General features: G+C 46.9%; 1 protein-coding gene across 1 annotated transcript in view; it reads left to right on the top strand.

The window, feature by feature from the left end:
* LOC146222327 (neurexin-2-like) overlaps positions 1-24,571 on the top strand; it is a 282,700-nt gene that overhangs the window by 88,230 nt on the left and 169,899 nt on the right. The window lies entirely within an intron of this gene.

Below are 24,571 nucleotides of genomic sequence, written 5' to 3'. Positions count from 1 at the left end.
ACTTCTATGGTAATATTCATGTTTGTACTAATAAAGTGAGTCAAAGTGAGTACAACACTTTGAGCAGTGGGCAGCTGGCATATGTGTCTTCTACATTTGTGAATAACTGAGCGTCTGCGCACATGCGCGTGTTTTTGTGGATGTGTTTTTGTGCATACGTTTTCAAAGAAGGCAATTCCCCACGTAATGCTCTTCCCTTCAGCCCCATACAGAATGTTTGGTCATGCGTAGCCTGGCTTTCTGTTGTTGACCCAAGGCTGTGGAGACTGTTTAGGGTAGCGTATGCTGCCTCTAAACCCTTTTACCCAGGGGGCAATGGAGCAAACGCACCGCTGCAACCCGGCCCTTTGCCTGGCTCGGCTGTTGGCTGTGCCACTCTACGCCTTGGGTCCCGCTTACAAAACACCCAATCCCCCAATCCCCTGCACAATAACAGCACAAAGGATGCGCAAGTGGTTAGGGAAAACCAAGCTACAGTTGCTTCTCAAAGGCTAGTTTGAATATCAGTCATGTGGAGGTAAGGTTTGTGGGTTGATGAAGTGCTACTGATACGTCTGGGTGATGGAGTTTTACTTGCAGCCCCCACCCTCAAGATAAGAATCTATCTCGGATGGTTGGGATACAGGGGCGGTCCATCTGCATAATTAGAGAACGGGAGTCAGGGGATTGAGAACAGTGGAACTTCATTTGTTTTAATACTGTCTTTTATCACTCTACAAGCTTTCTAGCTTGAAGACAATCAGGAATGATGAAACCCTTTGGATTCCATCCGAGGAATTGGTGTAGCGAAAGTGGAAGCAATCTCAACGTCTAAAAACAGAGTGTGAAACTGTATTTATACCAGTCGACCAACAGAAATAGCTTTTCCACTGACATTAGCATTTGGCATTGTATAAGTTACTACCACAAGCATTAGCTTTCTCGAACAACTAAGCTGTTATTGCTAGCAACATTAACACTAACCAAAATATTGGACAAACTGCGGCTATATTGATTACATAGACAAGACTCATGGCCTAAAGACAGTTTGTCAGTGCGTATGAAGGGAACTGTGTCTGTGGTGTGTGTGTGTGTGTGTGTACGTGTGTTTTTATGGTCTCTTTTTTCAGCTGACTCACACAATCTGTTCAAAGAGCTGTCTGAAGCCTAACCAGGGGGGCTTTTAGTTTGATCTGGGAGGTGGGCACAGGAGTTCAAACATCATATTCACTCACACACACACACACACACACAGACACACTACCTTCTACATAATAGTGTTAACATTGGTATTTGTTAGCCAACTCCAAGCTTCTCACTGCGTATTCTGTGTGTAAATAGTTCCATAAAAAAATTTGATGAGGAATACAAAAACCACAAGGGAATAGTTCCAGTACAATTATATCTGTGTTTATGGGTGTGTGTGTTTCAGATTGTTGTTTTCTATCAGATCCCTTCTACCCCAAACCCATTTAAATGAGAACAATTTGTTCTAAAAATCCACACACACTTTCACGCACACACACACTGTTCAACCCAGGCAAGTTTCCAGGAAGTTTATGCCCTGTGTCCAATCTGCTGGGCATAACAGACCAATTAGGAAGCTCTTCCTCTCTCATCAGACAAGGCGTTATTTCGAAACTGACCGATTATTGAACTATGTTTGCGTTTGTTTTCCCCCAGAAACAATAATAAGTTGTTCACCTCTCTGGTAGGGTGACATTATAACATGGACATTTGGTGTAACATTTGGTGGTGGGCCCAAGGATATTTTGGGTAATCAATGATTAGAGCACACACTGACCAGCTGACGTCCCTCGATTGGCTGTTGGCATGTGGAATTGTGGGTAATGGCGTTGACGTGTGGTAGAGAGAGCTTCCTCTCTTATCACTCGCAGGACAGGGAAACCCAGGGAAAAGGAGCGATTATCCCACTTGATTGATACAGCTTTAATTCTCATTTGTTTCCACTTTTCTCTCTTTGTCTCGTTTTCTCTTTTATCATCTCTCTCATTCACTTTCATTTGCTCTCTGTCTTCCTGTCTCTATATCTCTCGCTACCTCGCTCTCCATCTCTTTCCCGCCCTTTCTTTTTTTCTCTCCTTTCCTCTCGCTGTTGAGGATCGATGGCTTCCTCCAGCCAGTCCAGAAATATTGACAGGTCCAGGCTTTCAGGGTAATAAGAAACTGGTCAGGAGAGGACGAATCAAACACACACACACACACACACACATATCCTACCCACTCACTAACTCACATGTCGCTGTTGTAGAGGGCAGACATATCCTACTTTCAGTAGCTTTGTGGCTTTCTTTTTAGAGTTATTTTCAGCTGTAATTCTTAGCCTAGATTCTTCTCAGTTGTTAGGTGAATTATTCAGTATTAGTATTATATATTGTTGATAAGTATTGGAGCTCACACAAATTACGAATCGTTATTACATGTTTAGATTATTTATTAGAGGGTAGATGGGCCGCTAGGAATTGTCAAGAGTTGCTTGTTAAAAATGACTGTGAACTTAAATATTGATTTTAAAGGTGAAATCCCACATTTCCAACACACCTTTACCATACACCATGTATCTTGGTGCAATGTTTTCTAAAGTACTTTAATCCCCCAAGCCAGGTGAGGTCTCAGACAGATTTCCTAGTTACAGTATACGAGACAGTTCAAAAGTCAGAGGAAGTAACCTGTATTTCAGATTTTCAGAAGTAGACAAACCACTTGCAGACATGGCTTTTCTGGAAAACGATTGCAGGAACTCCTGTGTCCCTCTAACAGAGCAGGAGTAACTGTCACCTCAGGAGAGCTGCTATCTGCATCACAGCAGGAGGCTGTGACAGGACCGGATACTTTACTGTAGGGTCCCCCGCACGCAGATACACAACTACCTTATCACTCACTCGCAGCGCATGCTCACATGTGCTCATATCTTACTTTAACTCGACACCTTCACACACACACACACACACACAAACACACACAACACACACACATAGACACTCTCATCCAGCTTTTAGTAGAAGTAGAGAGTAGATCTGGGGTGAACAATGACAGGTGTGGTTCAGTGTAGATAGGCACAAAGTGACAATAGAACACTGACAGGGTGACTGTCACATTCTAAGGCAGGGTGGAGAACAGAATTGAGGTGTGTGTGTGTGTGTGTAAGACATGTAGCTGTATTATGTGTGGGTGTGTATGATATCCCATGTTTAAATGCCTGCAGGGGATTGAAGCAGGGTGGCAAATCTGTCTGCTTATTCCATACAAACAGTATGTCTGTGGTTTGGCTGTAGGGCAACGGGGAGGTGTGCAACATGCACTGGCACCTCGGCACAGCGTGTGCTGGAAGAAGTGAGGGGACATCAAAGGAAGGTTTGAAGAGAGAGAGAGAGAGAGAGAGATAAAGAGAGAGGGAGGGATAGAGAGAGAAGGAGAGAGAGAGAGAGAGACGGTCAAAGATTAACTTAGAAAGAGCCCGAGAATAAAAACTTGTGGGGGGATAACCAATGCTTGCCAGATGCTAATGTACTGTTTTGAGAGCGGTGATGCAGGGTGTGTGTGTGTGTGTTTGGGGGAGATGTCCACGTAGCCTCCCACAGACCGTGACAGCAAGAACATCACGGACCGCTGCACCGCCCATTACACCCGGACAAGCCAATCAGACAGCCGGTGGATCTCTCAGCCCTTCTGGTATCACTTCACGGGGCACATAACTTCCTTTCTGCTTCCCTGATCTGCACAGCATGTCCTTAAAAATATGGATTTATAGCTTTATCCAAACATATTGATTTAAAAGTCAAGATATTCTGTGGTCTCTTTTTCACTGGTTGTATGGGGGGAGGAGACTGAGTGGGGCTTGTGTGTTTCAATTTGACTTACCAGCTGCCAATCATTAGTTTCATCATGCTCAATTGCTCCGACTGATTGCTAGACATTTTCATGTCTTTAACGAGCGAGTTGATTACAAAATTATAATTGTGCTTTCCCTTTAAATTTGTTGGAAATCGTTCCGATTTCAACATCTTCTGAGATAGAGCCAGCGAGAGTATAATCAGCCTTCCAAGATAAGCATTAGGAAGATGTGTTCGATAGAAAGAGAACATTTCCACAGTTGAGCTCCGTTTGGTCCCGGAGCTGGATGTGGACCTAAGTCAAATCCCCCCCACCCTGTCTTCCTGTTCATCTCATCACCCCCCCCCCCCCCCCCCCCTCCATCACGAGTCGATGAAATCACTTTTTCCATCAGATCACCTTTCCCTTTCTTCACCATTCTCCCTTGTTCTCTGCCTTTCCTCTATCTCTCCTACCACCCCCCCCCCCCCCCCCAGGCCAAATGTGTTCTCCTCTCTTACCCTACCGGTTTAAATGATGGCTCCAGAACCAGGCAAGGTTTCCCAATTTATTTGGCACCTTGTTCTCTGGATCCTCAGCAACCAGCTCTGCCCAGGAACACTTTTTTCAAAGTAAAGTAGAGAACACAGGCTTGTTTTCAGGGATGGAGAGATTTGCACCAACCCCCCCCCCCCCCCCGCCCCCCCCCCCCCCCCAAAAAAAAGATGGCTTGCCAGGAGCTAAGCAAGAAAAACGTTCAGTTGAACATGTCATCAACCGCTTGAATCACGAATACATTTGTTTGTTATGCATCACTATACTTTACATGGGTAAGTGGTTCATTACCACTTCTAAGTCATTCTTGGTTGCTTTCCCCTTCGTGTCCTTATCCCTCTTTTGAACTTGGGTTGAACCTCTATTTAAGTTCATTTGAACCTCATTTGGTCCTCGTGTGTCAGGTCTTCCCCCCCCTCCATTTTATCTATGAATAAAATAGGGCGTGTTGAAAATCAGATTGAGAGGCAGGAGACAGAGGGGCCCAGTCTGCACTCTCATCATTTATTTGTACGGCTCTTCGGTAGAACAGAGGGAAACTCACACCAGACACACACCAGAGGACATTGTTATGCAACACCCTGTGAGAATGAAGACGGGATCTCTCTGCTCTGCTTGCTTGGTCCCCAGAGTTTGGCGTGCTCGCATGTTCCTAGCGTAGTTTGTTGCACAGGATATTCGTATGTGCGAAACGAAAGAAAGTCAATTTAAAATGAATTTAAACCCCCCCCCCAAGGTTAGTGCACCAATCAGTCAAGATACTTCTCAAAAGCTCACTCTTGGGGGCGAAAAGTCAAACAAGGCTTCACTCCCTTGCCTTGAAAAGAAAATCACAAGGATTATTCACATATTTGCTTTTCCGCTTACCATTAAACATTCAGGCCGACCAAAAGCAGTGTCCCTGACTCCATTAGGTAATCATACAGCTGTCACAGTCCAAAAGGCTTGCCTCTAACCTTGCTATTGTGTGCATGTCATTGATATACACGTACACAAATTGCACTGCATGAATTAAGGCCCGCTGCATCCCCCCCCCTCACACGCCTCATTCTCCGTGTCTTCCTGAGGTTTCATTTAATTTTCATTTCATTCTTTGTCGGGTGTCTTCTATGTTTGGTCAGGCTGCTATGCCGCCGTTCTCCTGGTCTCAGCTCGTGCTTGGTGTGAGAGAGATAGTCAGGGCGGGGGGGGGGGGGGGGGGGGAGGGAGAGAGACCACCGCTGAGCAGGAGATCCTGGGAATCCAAAAGCTCCATGATTATGCCTTCGTCAGGCCAGGTCATGGCCCGACTCTAAAGCCCAGATCAGCCACTTCCATGTGGGGCTCCTTAACTCCTGGCTCCCCCCTTTCCTTTCTGTCACTCTGAGCTGAAGAGATGAGGATGGAACCATAATGGTTTGGGGGTGGCAGGGGGGGTGGAGGGGTTGACTGGAGGTCAGTTTCTGGACATGTTTTACCCCCAAACTACCATCTACCTCCCTAGTAAAGATGGATAAAAAATAAAACCACTGCTGTTCAACCTGCCTATGCACAGCCATGTGTGTTTTCCCCATGCCTGTCCCTCCTCCCTTTCTCATTCTTTCTAGTTCCTCCCTGCCTCTTTCTCTTGCTCTCTCTTTCTCTTTCTTCCTTTAACTCTCCTTCAGTCTCCCCCTCTCTCTTTCTCTCTCTCTCTTTTTTTCTGTCTCTCTGTCTCTGTCTCTGTCTCTCTCTCTCCCTCTCTCCCTCTCCCTCTCTCCCTCTCTAAAGAGGCCTTTAAATAATTCATGGTTGGATGTAGGCATTTGTATCTGTCAGGGGTCTGTGCCTGCCTGTCGGCCCACAGTTGTGGCTGGCTGCAGGCTAGATTTACAGCCAGAGGGGGGCTGTGCCTGGAGGTCTGGAGCCTGGGCTGGGCTGGCGGAGGTCCCGGGGACCTTCTGACGCCCACTTATCCCTAGGGGAAGGCAGAGCCGGACGGTGCCTGCCCCTCGAACCCCCCCGATTGGACAAGGGTGTGTTAGGGAGTCCGTTGCTGATGTAGCATTTGCATTTGGATAGGAGGATTAGCTGAGGTTTGTGTTTATTAGGTGTTTTGTTTATGTTTATGCCTACACGTGTGAGGGAGAGTGCACATATTGTACACAGTTGCCTGTGTGCTTATATGTGCCCACATAATGTTTACATATGAAAGCTCTAGCTGCGATAGATTATACACTTAAAACCTTCTCCTCCTCTTCCTTTGCTTCGCGCCATCTAATTGCCATTGTTAGCATCATGTGACCCTGGCATCGCCGTGGAGCTATCCCCTTGTTTCTCCGTCCTGCTGCGCCCTTGCAGAGGGCTCCTTTCAAACGGCGTAATGAATTTGTTTTCATACGTTTTATCTTCGCAGCCAACGGTTACCAAGGCTCTGCTTTAACCCTTCCTCGTAATGCGCTCCTTTTCCTTCCGCGCTGCAACCCCTCCAAGATAATTGTTGTGCTATTACAGCGAATCACTGTCACTGGAATGGTGGTGTTTGCAAGCATGTTCTAGGTAAGGCCAGGGTTAAATAACGGGTTGCCAGGCCTGAAACAGCCGAGTTATTGAGCAAACTCATTTATGTAATACGACTGTTACAGAAGTGCAGTGTAAACATTAATTACTTTATCTAAAGGGGATGCCTAATGTAGGCATGAAAGTGCAGAATATCAGCCCAATGCATTCGTTCTCATCAGTATTCAGCATAACTTTGGAGGAATTCTTCACTCGGAACCGGCGGATGTATGTATGCATCATGTAGCATCAGCTGTAAAGACCGCAGGAGCACACGCTTCTCTGCAGCTTTACACATCTCTTCTGGGCCAGATGGGCCGTCAAATATTGTAAAAAAAAAATATATCAAGGTATAGGCAGAGCTATTGGCAAAGTATTTCACCCCAACTGGTGAAGAGCGAGACTTCATGGTGCGCTCGTAAGTCAACGTGTGATGCAGATAGCCGCGCTAGCTTCCACATACTTTGCACCCAATCCCCACCAATTGAGACAAACGTTGCCTGAATCCTTATCTGGACTGCCTGGTAAGGCTCAGATCAATGTGCAGCCCTCCCGTTTGCTGCCTGAGTTGTCCTCGCTGAACTCACACATTCACTATGTTGAGCGTCGGCCACACACACGCACACACACTCACACGCATCTACCATTGGGTCTGCGAGGGTACGCTAACGGCAAACTGGCATAGAGCCATCGCTGGTTGACACAAGCGTAGGCGCTGTGATTTGGTTTTCAGTGTCCCGTTAGTCAAAGTGTGTTTTCAGCTTCTCTGAATTGAGCCAGAAAGCATACAAGGCAGGCTGTAGTATCACACAGTGTCTCTTTGTGTTCAGACAAGCATTGGTCTATTTAAGCCCGTTATAAGCCTTCAGGAATCGACTGTGCCATTCAGTGGGGACCTAAAGATTACCTAATTGGCCAATATTGGCGTTTAAGGCTGATGTTTAGTCGTTCTTGTTGCGTTGTGAAGTAAAAGGAGATGGACATTGATTGGGTGTGCTGAAAATGTGGTTCTGAAGGTAGGTCGGAAAAAAGAGTGTGGTTTAGTTTTCAGTTACCCTGGAAAAACCCCTCCTAACCCTTCCTTCCGTTTAACTTTTCAGTTACTCACTCATTTTTCTCTTCTTTCCCTCTTTCTACTCTTTTCTCTTAACCTGCCAAAGGCTTCCTACGGTTCTAGATTTCAAGAGATTTTTCTCTCTTCTGTGGAGAGGCTGTGCCCCACAGTGCAAGACAGATTGAATGCGAGTTATTTGAAGAAACAAGAAGTGAGACAGAGACACAAACAGAGAGAGGATAAGAAAGTTAGGGATCCAAGATTGTAATGATCTTCATTATTTTACTCGTATTACTACTTATTAGAAGGTGTAGGAGACTGGTCTACCTCACTTCTTTCACGATTGTTGGGAAAAAGGTTTGCAAGGACGACACATACGTCTAATTCAAACCCATATTTGATGATGAATACATTATTCACTGACTACTATTTTGTCTCAAAAATGTTTTTCTTCATTTTTTAGAAAATGCTACACTTTTGAACACAAAGTCTGATGCTGCAGATCTTTTCATCACCAGACAGAATTATGTCAGATTTGTTTTGGGGAAAGTTTGTGTGTCATGATGATCCTTTTAGTTCAAAGAGAATTTACATATCATGTGAAAAGAACTGATCCTAAACAAGCTTGCTATTTGTTATCACACACAAAAAAAGACATTTTATCACCATAGCATTGGACACAACGTGAGTTGCAAATGACTCCAAACACAATCAAAAGAAATCACAGACAGTCAGTGTGTGGCTAGATCTGACCATGCTAATTACTGTATTATGCAATGGCCCACTTGTGCCTTGTAATGGCACTTTGGGAAGTTTTCTCGGTCTGTTAGTGTTCGTTTGAGTCAAAGAAGCACCAGCAAGAGAGTCACACGTTAGAAAAGTTTGCCCAAAGGTCAGCTAGCTTTGACTTAGCAGCAAAGCTGGAGAACGCTTCATTTCGTAGACCATAGAGGGTCAACTGTAGCCCTTTTAGAAACAAGCATTCATGCTTAAAATGCACATCCTTGGCAGATCATTTAGGCAGTGGATGTCTTGTCTGGAAAAAGAGAACCGATGATTGATTATCAAGTCCACGGTGAGCTTTGTTTGAGTCTATATGACGTGCTACAGTAATGAGGTGAGAGATCTGAGTTATGCTTTAATGATCCGCAGGGGGAAAATGCACTGTTACAGCCACACTAGACAAACACTCACACAATAGTACAAATATACAAACTTTAAAAAGGACACTGTATGCGCAAGTGCAAACATTAAGTTCAACACTAGTCCTTGGCATGCTTAGTAAGTTCAAAACAGGGCCAGGCTGTGCCAAACACTGTTGTCCATAGAGTGCACATAAGTCCGTATGACTGCTGTGTATCCTAGCACCGATCCCACCACATCATTCGTTGTCGTTCTCTCAGATGAACATACAGTATGTCCATGCATCGGCAGTGTTTAACCACAGAAATACACACTTTGTCTTCTGCTTCACTCACGATGAGCGTACCTTGAGGACGCTGTGTCGGCGATTGGTTTCATACCACAGTGCGTCCACCTGTTCCTGTCGGTACTGTGCATGCTCAGATTCAGGCCCGCAAACGACACGCCAGTCTCTCTCGCCTCGCTCCGCCCCTCCTTTGCTTCTTCTTTTCTTCCTCTCCCTCTCTTTCATATTTTACTCTGCGGTTCCGTTTGCTCAATCTAAATGATTCACCAGGACTTGAACGACTAGAAGGACCGCCCATGCAGTGACTTGTTATTAAGGGGCTTGTCTCTCCGCATCATGTCGTTCCTCTCTTTTGTTTTGGCTCTTAGAGAGCGCACAAAATGAGATCTGTCGCGCAAATGAGGAAAATAAATAGATTGTTTGTCCCCTCAGCTCGACTCATTTGCGCTTCCCTCCTTCGAAATTGAAACGCTAATAAGCTTTGCCAGCGGACTGAGGCGTCAGATAAAGATGTCAGAGGTATCCAGCTCTCTCGGTCTTTGGCTGCTCAAAGAAGAGGGGATGCCCCTCTGTCCCTTCCTGACTTCCCACCACATATGCCGCCATTGTCCACTCTCCCTCCCTCCTCCCCTTCAGTCTTCCCCCTATATTATGGCTGGCTGTCTGGCTTTCGCGGCGGTTGTGTTGAAGTTGATTCCACAAGCGGAGAGAAATGTCTTCCCACGCATGAATTATGACAAGACAAGGATGGAACAGGTGGGGAAGGAAAATCAACAAATAGAGCTTGACGTCTCCCAAAGATAAAAAAGAAAAGAAAAACAGCAACACATCATGGAGCTGTGATATATCTTTGCACCGTGGATGGAGAGAGCGATAGAAAGAGAGAGCGAAAGAAGGAGAAGGATAAGAGGCGAGCAAAAACTCAAATCGAAAGAGAGCAATTCTTTATATATTGCTGTACATACTGTACAATGCGACTTTCCACACTGTGAAAAACCCTCCTCGGCTCGGGAGGTGGACACTTCTGTCAGTAAGGATTGTATTTGCATGCCTACGGGCGGCAGGGAACACACTATTGAGTCGCATCGAGTCATGGCCTTTAAATCAATGTCCGTTTGTTCTTGTCATCGGAGGACAAGTGACAAGGAGGAGCCACCGAAGAAGTCAATGTCTGCTTATCTACTGGTGGGCGTTGCTTGAAGAACTCAGGGGTCTTCAAATTGAAAAGGGCTCAATTGGATCACGAGTGAAAGAGCTGCGGGATTCAATGAAATCAGTTGTAAGTGGGAGAATTATGGGTGATAAAACCCACGATGAATTGAGTTGTATTCAATGTTCCCTCGCATGACTTTCACCCTGCATTCTCCCTCTGCCCTCCCCTCTCTTCTTCTACCTCCTCCCCCATCCTCCCTTCTCCCTGCACGGTGCTTGTTGTTTAGTGTGAGTGTGTGTGTGAGTGTGTCATAGACACACACACACACGCGCTGTCCCACTCTTACTCTGCTCCGGATCCCCGTTAAATCACTTTAACGGCCGTTGAGCTCTGTGAATGGACCTCGTAAGAGTGCAATAAGGAGCGGTCCATCCTCAACCCCGGCGTGCTTTACAGCAATGGACCCTCCCACAAGGGGCTGCTTTACTGATGCATCTCATCACGGGGAACTGTAAAAAAAAAGAAATGTATGAATAAAAAATAAGCGCAAGGGAGTGTCCCCGCCCAAACGGCAAATCCATGAACTTATGAGCGCGTCTGCAGCATCAAGAGGCATCTGTTTGGCCTGAGGGAGAGTGATCGTCTTCATCTGGCAAATTCCGAGATGTAAAACGAGCCTTTTTTTTTTCTATTCTTTTTTCTTTTTTAACGAGGGAACGCGCTTCATTACTTTCAAAGTGATGATTGCTTACTTTTGGTAATTTGGTGAGCTGGTTGATGCTTTGAGGTCTTTAATTGTGTTTCACCGGCAAAAAAAAAACGGTGTTTTTGTAGAGTGGAGTTTACGTTCGCAGACTTGAAAGAGAGCTGGAGACAAAGATTGGCTTTATACGACGAATTAGCGACTGCTGTAGTCAGAAAAAAGGGGACCCGCGTCTACGCTGTGACTAAGGCCTTATTAACTTGAGTTACCAATGAAGGTCAGATCAAATCCAAATAGAATACACTCTCCACTCCATTCTAACCCCCTCCTCTGCACCCCTGGCCACAGCCCCCCCCTGGCCACTAACTCCCTGCCCAACCCCCCCGGCCCTCACCCCCCCCCCCCCCTCCGGCCCCCACCCTCCAGTCCTTCCGTCTCCGCCCCCTTCTCTTCATGCCTGTCAGGCCCCTAGCGGGAGAGAAGGCGAGCTCATGGCAGAGAGCTCCATCCCTGTCATTAATCAGAGCCCATCAGCTGAAGCGAGCCAGAGCTAGCTCCTAATGGACAGGGGAAGACAACAGAGCCCAAACAAACACGGCCGGGCAAGAAGGGGCCGTGCAGGTGTGCTTAAGAGCCCCCTTGGCTGACCCCTGGAGGTCGAAGGCTTGACTCGCGGAGGAGGGTGTTTCTGTGTGTATGGTATGGGCGGATTGGAGGAGGATGAATTAGAGAGTCTTTTTCTGGTATTGCCATTGCATGCTCACAGCTGAACATCGAGTACAGCCAGAGATGAGGAATGCGAGGACAGCTGCTTGTGCGTGTGTGTGTGTGCGTGTGTGAGAAAGAGAGAGAGAGAGAGAGAGAGAGAGAGAGAGAGAGAGAGAGAGAGAGAGAGAGAGAGAGAGAGAGAGAAAGCAATCTCATCCAATTATCATCACGCGCATATACTTTTCCTCCCCTCTTATTCCCAGGCCTTTGATCCGCTGATAAAATCAGCCAAGCGGACTTAACCAGGAGTCACAAAGCCTCTCCTGCAGCCTGATGCTCCTCCCTCGAGTACAAACGTTCTATCTGTCAATCACCCGGAAACCAACCCGTAGCTTCTAATGTGCACTCATTCGCTTAAAGATTAAGTGTGTTTTGGTCGTACAACTGGGATTTGATCAGCTGAAAAGTGCCCTTAAAGAGTTCACAGCAATTGTCTAGGTGCAATACGTTTTTAAAGAGGATTGGATTACTTCTTTCGGGGGTTTTTTCTTGCTGTTGTTTGGTTCAGAGTTGGGTTCATTGTTTGGACTGAGTGGAAAATAAGGGCTGAGTGCGAACATGGATCGGGAAGATAAGAGTAGACGAAGCACACACAGGCCTGGCACTATCTGTTCAGACTTCCAGGACTGTCAACAAAGCTGCCTGTACACACACACACACACACACAGGGTTAAAAGGTTGTTGTTTGTCAGCTGGAAAACTGCGGGGTAAACTGCATTGGTGTGTGCACGTAAGTGTGCGAGTTCACTTGTGTGTGCTCGCGTGTGTGTCCCCACCCAACCCCCTCCTTATCCCTCATAAAAACAAAAGGGGAAGGACCACGCAATTAGCCATCCCTGAGAGAGAGCAGCACGACACTCGAGTGAGACTGGCACGCACGGAAAACAGACCTGTCCCCAGACAGTGTTCTCCCTCTCCACCGGGCAGCGCAGCCCTGGGACGATAAACAGCAGTAAGACTGTCGCCTTGGCGGAACCAGGATCTCCGGCAACATCCACTTCTGCGCGAGTCAGATGGCTGAGCGGTGAGGGAGTCGGGCTAGTAATCAGAAGGTTGCCGGATCAATTCGCCGCTGTGCCAAATGACGTTGTGTCCTTGGGCAAGGCACTTCACCCTCCTTGCCTCGGGGGGAATGTCCCTGTACTTACTGTAAGTCGCTCTGGATAAGAGCGTCTGCTAAATGACTAAATGTGAAGAGTCCCAGTCGACTGGCGCAACCCGGCTCTCAGTCTTTTGCGAAAAGTGTATTGAAGTCGAAGGGAGTCGTTTGTGCCAGGGCAACCTATGGGATACACGCGTCTGACACGCGCACTCTCCTTTGAAACGCCATTCAGAAGTTTGACAACGACGCATACGTCTAAAATTTGAATTGCCGTGATCCCTCCACTGTCTGCAGGCAGATGCTTGCCAGATGGGAAGACGTGTTAACAACATTCTAATTGTTTCATCTGCCTCTCTAAATACACATTGTACAAATGACTCACCCACTGCAATAGAATATTACAATTTCCGGAGGGAGCTCATTCACTTTGCCACACATGTACCCCGAATGGGTTTGGCCAGACTGACTCGACACTGGCATTGACGGATATTGACATGCATGATGCATGTCGACATCCGTGGGAGTATGTGAGGTGAGCGCAGTAGTGTCTACGCCCGTAACGCAAAGCACCATGCAGGGTTTCCATTCGCGTGACAAGGTGGTGGCGTGGGAGTCTGAAATATACATGAGGGGAGAGAGGCGGAGTGCCATTTCAGGACCTCTGGTATGACTCGTGAATCCTAGCATTCTCTCAGCGGCTGAATTATGGATGGCCTAATGTAACTGCTTAGTCGCTGTGACTTTGCCTGCTGTGTGGATGGTGGGGAAGTGCCATCCACAGAGGGGATCACAGAGAGAGAGAGCGAGAGAGAGAGAGAGAGAGAGAGAGAGAGAGAGAGAGAGAGAGAGAGAGGGATAGAGAGAGTGAAAGAGAGAGAGAGAGAGAGAGAGGGATAGAGAGAGTGAAAGAGAGAGAGAGAGGAAGAGAGAGAGAGAGGGATAGAGAGGGTTAGACAAAAGGATAGAGCGAGTCAGAAAGAGAAAGACGGGCAAAGATACATTTTACTGAGGGGGATTTTTTTTCTTCTTCTTTTTACTGGAATCCATCATTACAATTCCGGGCTGATATTTGAACCCTGGCCAACCCGACCCCACAAATTTGAATTGCATGCGGAAGTGATGACTCGGAGAGTGGAGAGTGAGGGGGCGGTGGGCCTTACTGTAACCCCACCCCCCACCTCGTCCTCTCGGTTCCACCTCTGTCTGTGGGAGAGAAAAAACAAGGGTGGGCAGGGAACTGTGGTGGTTGAAGGGTGGGTGTGTGTACACACACACACACCCACCCTTCAACCACCACAGTTCCCTGCCCACCCTTGTGGAGGGGGGAGGAGGGGTTAGGGTTTTTTTGACTCCAGATGCTCTCAGTTTCACATTACTCACACAGCAGGCCGGAGAAATCTTACTCATCACCCCCCCGGCCTCCCAAAGCCCTGCATCAGCAACCAAAAGAGAGAGAGAGAGAGAGAGAGAGAGAGGGTAGCGAGAGCAAGACTTTGAGCAAGACAAAAAAAGTTGAGCGGGAGAGAGAGAACATAGTTTAGAGAGAAATAGATGGAGAGAGATGGGGGGGGGGGGATACAGACAGTAAGGGGATGAAAAACTGGCGAAAAAAACCCACACCCCAGCTCCTGGGTTCATTTTTCCTGCTAAGTGTGGACGCTTGCCAAGGCTCCATTAGTCCCCATGAATAATGGAAGGGAATAATGACACTGTTAGCATTGAGCTACAGTATGTATGCTCCTGCCCTCTCAGTCTTCTCTAAAGGGGTGCTAGAGTTCGTTTCGGTGGGTGAGTGGGTGGGTGGACAGGTCTGGGAGAGGCGGGTGCTTGTGTGTATGTTTGTGTCAATATGTGTGTGTGTATACAAACAGAATAGTTCCACCTGGATCCCAGGGAGAAATTGGACTTGCTTTTTTTGTAGGTCTCCCCCATCCATCCTGTTGCTAGATGGAATTTTGTCTGTAATATCATCGTTCATGGACTCCTTATCTGCTTAGAATTGAATGCATTGCTGTCTGTGGAAGTCTGGGGAACTTTTTGCTAAGTTGAGCAACAGTCTGACTGAAGCAACAGAAGAACTTTTTATATCTATATATGGGGCATTAACACCATATTATATTTCAGTATTACACATTACATTAGTTCATTTCAAGTAACAAGTACAAATAACTCACAATTTTGCAACTGGTTAGATTTGGTCTTTACACCTCACTCATTACCACCCCTCACCCTTGTCCAGCCAACACACACACACACACACACACACACACACACACACACACACACACACACACACTAGAAAAGACAGATATGTCTTCACAACACGTACAGCACTTAAGATTGACAGGCAACAGTTGGCTTCAAACCCCTGATTAGTGCCAGCGTCACAAGAGAAGAAGTGGAGCGATGGAGAGACGGGGAGAGGGGAGAAACAGAGAAAGAAGGAGAGGTCGGAAGAGCGACACAGAGGAAGAGAGAGTGACATAGCAAAAAAGAAAAGAAGCTAATAGAGCGATAGAAAATGCGAGAAATAAATGAGGGGGGGGGGGAAAGGAGGGGGGGGGGGGCGGAGAGAAGAGAGCGTCTGATGAACTATCACACGTAGCGATGAGCGATCGTAGACGGAGATGAGCTGACAGGCAGTCTGCCATCAGTCAGCTCACGCTGTCACACAGGACTCGACGAAACGCCCGGAGCGAGGCGGTAATGGAGGCAGCAGGAAGCTCCGAGGGCTGGTATGCGTCTATGGTGTGTGTGTGTGGTGTGTGGTGCGTGTTTGGCGTGTGTGCCGTGGTGTGGCGTGGGTTCGGCATGGGGGGGGGGGGGGGGGTGAGGGCATATCAGGATGTGTGACAGTGACGGATCAGAACGTCAGCTGGTGAGAACCCCCTCCCTGCTTACACACACATCCACAGACACAAACTCACAGTGCGGCGATAAAGCCCTCCGACTCGCACGCGTTCCTAAGATCCATACACGCTTCTGACGCACATATTCATTAGATCAAATACAAACACTTGCAGACATGAACTACCATTTTTCAACCATCAACCAGAACCCAGCCCGGGCCCCCAACAATGTATGGTGATGACAGTGGAGAGAGGTGCCACTGTATTTCAATAATGATTCGCGCACACACACTCACAAACCCACACACACACACACACCATACACACTCTGCACCATTCCATCTTGTTAAATTTGAAAGATGCACTGGGTCTATGTGTGTGTGTGTGCGTGTATGTGCGTGTGTGTGTGTGTGTGTGTATGTATGTGTCAGAAAACCTTGGCTGTGGTTAATTGGAAAAGTAACACATTTTACACCTAGCTACAGCTTGCAGGGTCGCAGCTAACAACTCAACCCCTCATACAGTACTGGCAAGTACGCACAGGCACATGCACACACACGCTCACTAACTCAGACACACACACACACACACACACACACACTGACTCACACACGCACACACATGTGTTTAGCCTTTACACACACGCGCGCTCTTTCTCACCATCAATCAGAATATGTTTTATATATATATATATATATTTATGTAAATAAGTTCACACAAACAAGGAATTTGCTGTGGCAGTTTGGTGCATACAATAAACACGTTCTCACTCACACACACACACACACACACACAGTACATATTTCAAATCAAACAAGATGGAATAGCGCTGGAGTCCTTCTCCTTCCTTCTGGAGCCCACCCACCCATACCCTCTCCTACGTCTCCTCATCTCCTGTGAAGAATGGCAGCAGTATAAGGCCTGACCCGGCCCTCAGTCTTGCTTCGCACATGAGGGTCCCACATAGCCCTGGACGCCCTTCTGTTCCCTCGGACGGCAGTAGTCACAGTTCGATGCCAGGTCAGCTCCTGAACTCACCGTTGACAGCCCGCCTCAAACATGCTCCTGTCGCCAGGCCACATGCACCCTCTCTCCCTGGTGGCTGGTTGAGGTGGCGTGAGGGGGAAGGGAAACGTCATGAATGAAGGTGTGTGCCTACAGCACACCTGCTTCCTCTGTCTACTCCCATTCCCCCCCCCATTTCTTCTGCCATTGCTCCGCCCATCGCTCCGCCCTCCTGTACCTGTCCATCCCTCTACTCTCAGACCAAGACCCCAAACGCTCCTCTATTTACATTTAGTCATTTAGCAGACGCTCTTATCCAGAGCGACTTACAGTAAGTACATTGACATTCCCCCCGAGGCAGGTAGGGTGCCTTGCCCAAGGACACAACGTCATTTGGCACAGCGGGGAATCGACCCGGCAACCTTCTGATTACTAGCCCGACTCCCTCACCGCTCAGCCAACTGAAAAAGTTTACTAGCGCCGCTCCACAGTTCAGGCGCTTGTCTCAGGGACTGTATCGGCTGGTTGTATGAGACCGGAACTTACTCATGGCTGAGTGGATGCAAACCGCTACCAAGCCGACCCACACAAGGTCTGGTGGAGGCTTCCAGAAGCTAGCAGGCAGAGAGGAGCTGGACAGTGTGGGTGTGAGGGAGAGGACACGAGGGATTGTTGTAGAACTCGGATAATGGGAAAGGGGAGAGAAGGAGGGCAAGTCCATTGTAATACCAAATTGGAGTGTGAAGGGCGAACGGTATCTTAGGCGGAAAAGTAGGTCTGCGACTGGATTTTCTTTCTTTTTGTGGTGTGTGTGTGTGTAGTAGTGTGTAACGTGTGCATGCGTGTGTGTGTCTGAGACAGAGAGAGAGAGTGTGTTTTGAAAGGAAGTGTCCGATACGCTCTGCTTTTCCGGGTGTGGATGTTCAAAGCCTGGGCAGAGAAAAAATGGTGCTTTTATTTGATGGAAAGAGGTCAGAAGTGATTGCTCGGGTTTTGCCTCCACAAACAACAAACGAAAGAGAGAGAGACAGAAACAGAGGGGGTTTTTATTCCCGTCTGTGTGTGTGCGCGCACTTGTGAGTCTCTCTATTCATCTCTGTTTGTGTGTGTGTGTGTGTGTGTGTGTGTGTGTGTGTGTGTGTGTCTGTCTGTCTGTCTGTCTGTCTGTCTGTCTGTCTGTCTGTCTGTCTGTCTGTCTATCTGTCTGTCTGTGTTTGAGTAAATCTGTGAGGGAGAGAAACTCTGAGACTGTATGTGCAGATTGATTCCAACACCCCATGTCATCGGAGAATATCTCCTATCGATGTTTGGCAGAGGCATAATAAGGGGAGATGTTTCTACCTCAAAGCACACTCCACCACCACTAGCCTATATCACGTATGATGCGGTGGAGAAAGGCAGGATATGTTCATGTGTGTGTGTGTGTGGGTGCATGAGTGTGTGCAGTTTGTTGACCGACTTTGTGATTGCCTCTGAACGAGAGGCTATGTTTTCAGTGAGCGCAGATCCTTTCAAGGCCCACTGCTCGTTCTCCTTGATCCGAAATAACAGCCCCAGTGCATCTTGGTCTGAGAAAACAATAATAGAGCTGTTTGAGGCCAAAGGTTGATCCTCAACAGACACACGATATTTGTGTACAGTGATGGTTGTGACATCCTCCTTACGCAACAATACAGGCAACCTCAAAGACAAAATTAATTCCTGCTCCGTTCCTGAGTTCCACAGGTTTGTCGATGATCGTGTCGCCATTTTTGCAGGTCGTTTCTCGATTGACACTCATGACTTTGATGAAGGAGACCCCAAAATATGTTTTAGGACTATTTAGGACTCTTCACAAAATCCCACTTGGAGGTCCCTCATCTCTCAGAAAAATAGATGAGCTCAGAGACATAGTTATAAGGGGTAGACCGTGAATTTGAGACTGTTTCCTGAGGGCATGGATGAGAGGGGTAAGGGGAGGGGAATGTTTCGCAAGACTACAGAGAGAGAGAGAGAGAGAGAGAGAGAGAGAGAGAGAGAGAGAGACAATGAAGAAGAGAGGTGATGAAGGCCATTGCCCCGCCATGCCAGAGATGGCGAGGTGAGGGAAAGAGAGAGGATGGGGGTGGCGTTACGCGGTGTTCCCGGAGACACACTGCGGAGGCATTGACATATGAATCGCGAGAGTCGGAGTGATCGAGAAAAATGCCTGCGATGCGCCACCCCGATCCATCACCCTTGAATTGTTGCAAATCGTTCTGCCCCTGCCAGTGTCATCACAGCTACCTCCTCTGCTAGCTGTGACATGAAGCTGGAGATACTGAATGAGAAAGAGATGGATTAAGGAAAAAATCTAAATTGATTACTTTTTTGTACTTCCGTTTAATGTAAACACCCCAATTCCTTTGATAACCCTTGTTCCTGCCATTAGGAAATGAAACAGACTCTGCCAGTGGCGCAGAGCCAAAGAGGAACCCGTTTTCTGAAAGACATTCATGTTCCAATTAAGTTTGAGGTATTACTACATTACGAGGTCAACACTGAAGTCTCAAATAGGAAGCCAGGCGTAACCCCTGCTGTCGTTGGCTAGTCTCTGGTCACATGACCAAAGCTCACCTCCCGCCTGTGTCCCAGTCAACGTAAAACAACAAGCCATTCTATAAAAAGACAAGAGACATTGTCACAACAGGGACAATGCTTGTGTGTGTGTGTGTGTGTGTGTGTCTTCTCTTTCCACTAACACCCTTGCTTGCTATTTGCCTCTTTATTTTTTTCTGGTTCGACAGGTTAGATGATTAGCAATGGTTGTCATGAACAGCACAACATAGATTATGCTGAGGTGGGTTTAGAGAGGGTGGCTTACCTGCAGGAATAGGTTGTGTTTTGTCGTTAGCATTCAGACAATATAGTCATCATATCCCTGCATCTCGAGTCTAGACATCAATCCCATGAATAAATACAATAAAAATCACCTCCATTGGCCTCTTAGATTTATCTGTTAGCCACATGTTCAAGTAATAACCATGAAAGCATAGTCACACACACACACACATCTCTAACCTGTCAGCAAAACAGCCCCACCCACACACACACATTGTACAAAAACACACACACACACGCATATACAGAGACATGCACACATTTATTCAGGCTCACTCACACTTGCAAATGGAGTTTGTGATGGAAGTGGTTCCTGGAGGTTAGTGGAGATGCTGATGATGGGGGTAGTGACAGGGAGGTGAACATGGCTGGGATTCTGTTCCACAGTCTCATCGGTGGTCATCCTTTTTTTCCCCAGGCTCCTGTAGGTCTAAAGGTGTTATTTGGGGACATTTGGCTAGAAGCACGTGTAGAACACAGACAATCTCTTATTATCAGTAAACACCTTTGTGCGTGTGTCTCCGTGTGTCTTCATGCGTGACAGAGCGTCGGTTGCTCACGCTCAGAGATTAATGTTGGACACTCGTGAACCTGATCTTGATTGATGGGCCTTGATGAGGAACTGCAGCTTTTGGTGAAAGAGATTGATTGATGTCATGAACAAATATCCCCTGAACATTGATGAGGGACTTTCTGCGATGCCTGAAATGACAGTGAAATGGCTCGGCTATTAATTTAGCTGTCTCAACAGTCGAGGCTACCTACCTTTCTACTTAGAATAAAGAGTGGAGGGCATTTGAAATTGGAAATTTCAGTGCAGGCATGATTCATTTTTTTGGTCTTTTTTGTTTACATAACTTGTTTACCTCGCTCGCTAAATCGCTAACCTCATGTTCAACCTTAGTCCTATATTATTAACTAAAGCTAAAAGTGTCACTACTCTAAACTGAGCTAAAACCAGCCTGCTTGGAATGTAGGGAAAATAATCTAAGAGGAATATGTGAATAGAGATATACACACTGGCCAAAGTCAGGAGTCGTACTTTACACGGTGCATTTGCATACTGAATGCATTATACACCTGTGAATGCATATTGCAATATAACATTTGCATATATGAATGTTTTGTAGCCTAACATGGTTGGTTTTTGGATACATGTAAAAGTTGGCTTCTGGGTACAGGTCATTACCAATTCAATTGGTCCTCTTTTTGCAACCTGGCTCCAATTATAGGCCTGGGGGATGTTTCAAAGAATAAATGTAGAAATGTGTTTCAAAGAATACATGTAAAAGTCTGCTTTAAAACCAACATCCATTCATTTGTATTCCTTGAGGCCAGGTTAAGTGGCCTTGGAAGTAAGGCTTTGTATGCCCCAGAGCTGACAGGACTGTGTGTGCTTGTGTGTGTTTGTTTGTGCGCGCTGATGTGCGTGGGCATGTGTGTGCCCCTGTCTCGTTGAATGTGTTGCAGGAGAAGAGGGAGCATTGTACAGTAGCCTTGAGGCTGAGTGGCAAGGCCAGTAAATGGCCGGAAAAATTCAAACGCAAGAAAACATCGACTCAAGGCGTCGCCGTGAGGGAAAACGTGCGGCGAACAGGGAGGCGAGTTACTATAGGTTTCTTCTTAGCGATAGAGGGGCTCCGCTAATGACGGGACTTCGAAACACCGGCTCGTTTTTGAACAGGTCGTTGGGCGCGATGTAATACAAAACAACGAGAGTGTCGAAAGAGCGATGGCCATCCACGGGGTTAAGATTACAATTTCAAGCGTTGGCATGGCTTAGAATGACTCAGCACTCTTGGTCCACGTAGCAATGGACCCTGTGTGCGTGTCTGTGTGTGTTAATAGTGTGGGCTCTACTGAGCTGTGCAGCGAGGTGAAATAATTGTAGGAAATTTGCTGAGTCAAACATGAGCTCCCAGCTCTTTCGATGGCTGCCTGGTACTGCAATATCTGCCAGGTTTATTTTTGTATTCTCAACACACACACACATTTCCTATGCCATTAAGTCATGCCATGTGTGTGTGTGTGTGTGTGCATGTGTGGGTAGTGTGTTTGTGTGTGCTTAAGTACAAGTATGTATGCATATTTCTAACAAAGTTGGGCAAAGACACACACAGGTGTGTCAGCTATCAATGTGTATGTGTCGGCCTGTAACTGCAGCTTTGACTGTGGGGAAAATATCAATGAAAAAAACAACAATTTGAATCCCATCAATCAAATGTAAATAGTAAATGTGGGTTTCAAATAAATGTCACTGGAGCCCTGAGAATGCATGTCCATCCTCTTTTATCTCTCCCTCACACACATGGTGTGAAGCTTTGGAAAGTGTCAAATTGTGTGTGAGAGAGAGAGAGAGAGAGAGAGAGAGAGAGAGAGAGAGAGAGAGAGAGAGAGAGAGACTGTGTTTGCCAGGCCAGTGAGTTCCCCTCTGGCTTCCACTCATTGCTAATTGTCGTCTAACTGCAATTGCTGTGCCGCCGCTGTAATCACAATCTTCTTTCCTTTTCCCCTCACTCTTTGTCTCTATTTCTCTCTCCTGTCCCCTCCCTTTTCCCCTCCCTCTCCCCTGGGTGGTCTTTCTCCCTCTGTGTCTTTATAGTGTCTCCCACTGCAGCAACACATTGGATAGGAGAAACAGGATATAAATGATCAAAAAGATGACATGGAAACATGATTTAAAAGATGTACAGGTGATCCTACAGCATGCTATAAATGGCCCAATGGTCAGGGAACTAATGGTAGGCTGATGCAAGCCTCAACTCGGTTGCCCAGCCCCACAGTGAGGAGGGACTGGCACATTGTCCATTCCACCTTTCTCGGGGGAACTTTGGAGTGATGCCTTCCCCAGTGCACGTGAGCGGCAGAAGGTCTTCTGAAGGATTGAAACAAAGGGACTGTCCAAGCAACAGTATTGTATGGGGAATTGGGATTGGATAGCAAGTTTCTCACATGCGTCTCACAGCCAGCTGTCCAGCTCAACCACTGAATACTTTTACCACCAAATGTGTGTGTGTGTGTGTGTGTTAGTGTGTTGGTGTGTGTATAGCCTTTCTTGGTCTGGGAAGGTTGAAAATACCTATCCATCTCCAGCAGGATCCAACCCTCTTTGTATGGCCTTAATTGGCCTTGATTTGCCTTGGAGGACTTAGACCTCCGCAACGGATTTCAAAGATCTTAATCTGTCTCTCCAGCACTGAGGTATTTAACCGCCTCTCATTCTCCATAAATCCCTGATAAAAGAGAGGTGAGCTCATGACTACATATATGGAGGCGTACCACTACCGGGCTGTGCTGCAAGGATGATGGGAGATGTAGGGTCGCATGGGAACATCATTTGCGAGACAACCAAGGCTATTCTGGCTTAGTAAGAGTGGCTCAGTTTGGGACCAAGGAGGCCACGTACTGTCTTCATTGAATAGTCAGAAGTGGGTGGGTAATAATTAATAAGGCTTCACTAAAGAGGTTGGGGGGGGGGGGGTAAAGGCCAGTGTAAAAGTCCCTATTCTTTGGTTCCCTCTCTTGTGAAAGGGGCGTGGACGATGGAGACAGATTCAGAGCTGAATCCAAGTCACAGGCTCTTCTTAGAAAAAGAAGATGGCTTCTTTATTATTTTTAAAGAGGAAAATGAGACAGAGGAGATATTTGCCCTCTGGGGACTAGATATCTTCGGATGAGAAAGAAAAGAAGAATAGAAAGGCGAAGAGTGGAAAAAAAGGAGTACGTAGCCAGCCGTCACAGATTCAATTATGCAAAAGGAAAGGGGAAATGGGGGAGAGACACAAAGAGATAGAGAGGGAGAGAGGGAAAGTGAGAAAGGAGAAGTGCGCCGCGCTCCAAGACTGTCGAGGCTGGTAACGCTGACTTCTCCCTGGAAAGCTGCACGTCATTTTCAATTTCAAGGTTCTTTGACCCGTAGGGTGTCTACCCTGCAGTGTGGAGGCGAGGGGTGGGGCCAGGGCTGACCTCCGTGGACTCGGTGGACCAATCTAATCACAGGCTGGCAGGGGGCATGTTTACACAGGCATGAAAATAGATGTCCATATCAGCTGCTGAAACAAAGGATTGCCGCGTGTGTGGGCCTTGTGTATTTTGGTGTGTTTGTGTGTTTGTGTTTGTGTGTGTCGGTGTGTAGTTGTGCATGTGTTTGCGCATGGAGATGTGTTTGTGTGTGGTGCAAGTATGTATTTGGTTCTAACACACGGAGGCTGAGATATCAGAGGGTTGCTGCAACAAATGCAATTCACAGAAACTGCAGGGGAATTGATGATCTGCAAGAATTAAATTCCGTTCATTATCAATTGAGAATTCAATTTGAATCTCGCCTTCGTCCCATTATGTCCATCGCTCATATAATGGGATAGCCACATACTCAGCTGGCATTGACAATGTCGAGGCCAGCAGTGTAATGACTTTATCAGTCGTCGCAGACTGATCTCTTTAAGCCCCGCCAGCCAATGGTGAGGCTATGCAGGGGCCAATTCAAATAAAAAGAGGGGATCTTTAATTAAATGTGCCATCTTGGCATTTGATAAGCGAGGCAGTATATTATGGCTGCCAGCCATTCTGTCGGGTCTGTGGGGCAGGGGGTTGAATGGAATAGAGCTGTCCAATTGTCTCATGCTCCAAGTCCACAAGTAGCCATGGATACCGTAGTTTGTTGATGTGAACCTCAGTACACGTCTGTTACTTTCCTTACTAAACACCATAAAGATCACAAACAGGAAGATGCAGTGAAAGATGGGACAATTTCATGCCACAGGT

The sequence above is a fragment of the Hypomesus nipponensis genome, chromosome 25 (genome assembly GCF_054491055.1).
Source record: "Hypomesus nipponensis isolate SF chromosome 25, ASM5449105v1, whole genome shotgun sequence".
In the NCBI taxonomy this organism is placed as follows: Eukaryota; Metazoa; Chordata; class Actinopteri; order Osmeriformes; family Osmeridae; genus Hypomesus; species Hypomesus nipponensis.
The sequence above is the reverse complement of the archived record's forward strand: the minus strand, read 5'-3'. Positions and strand labels throughout refer to the sequence as shown.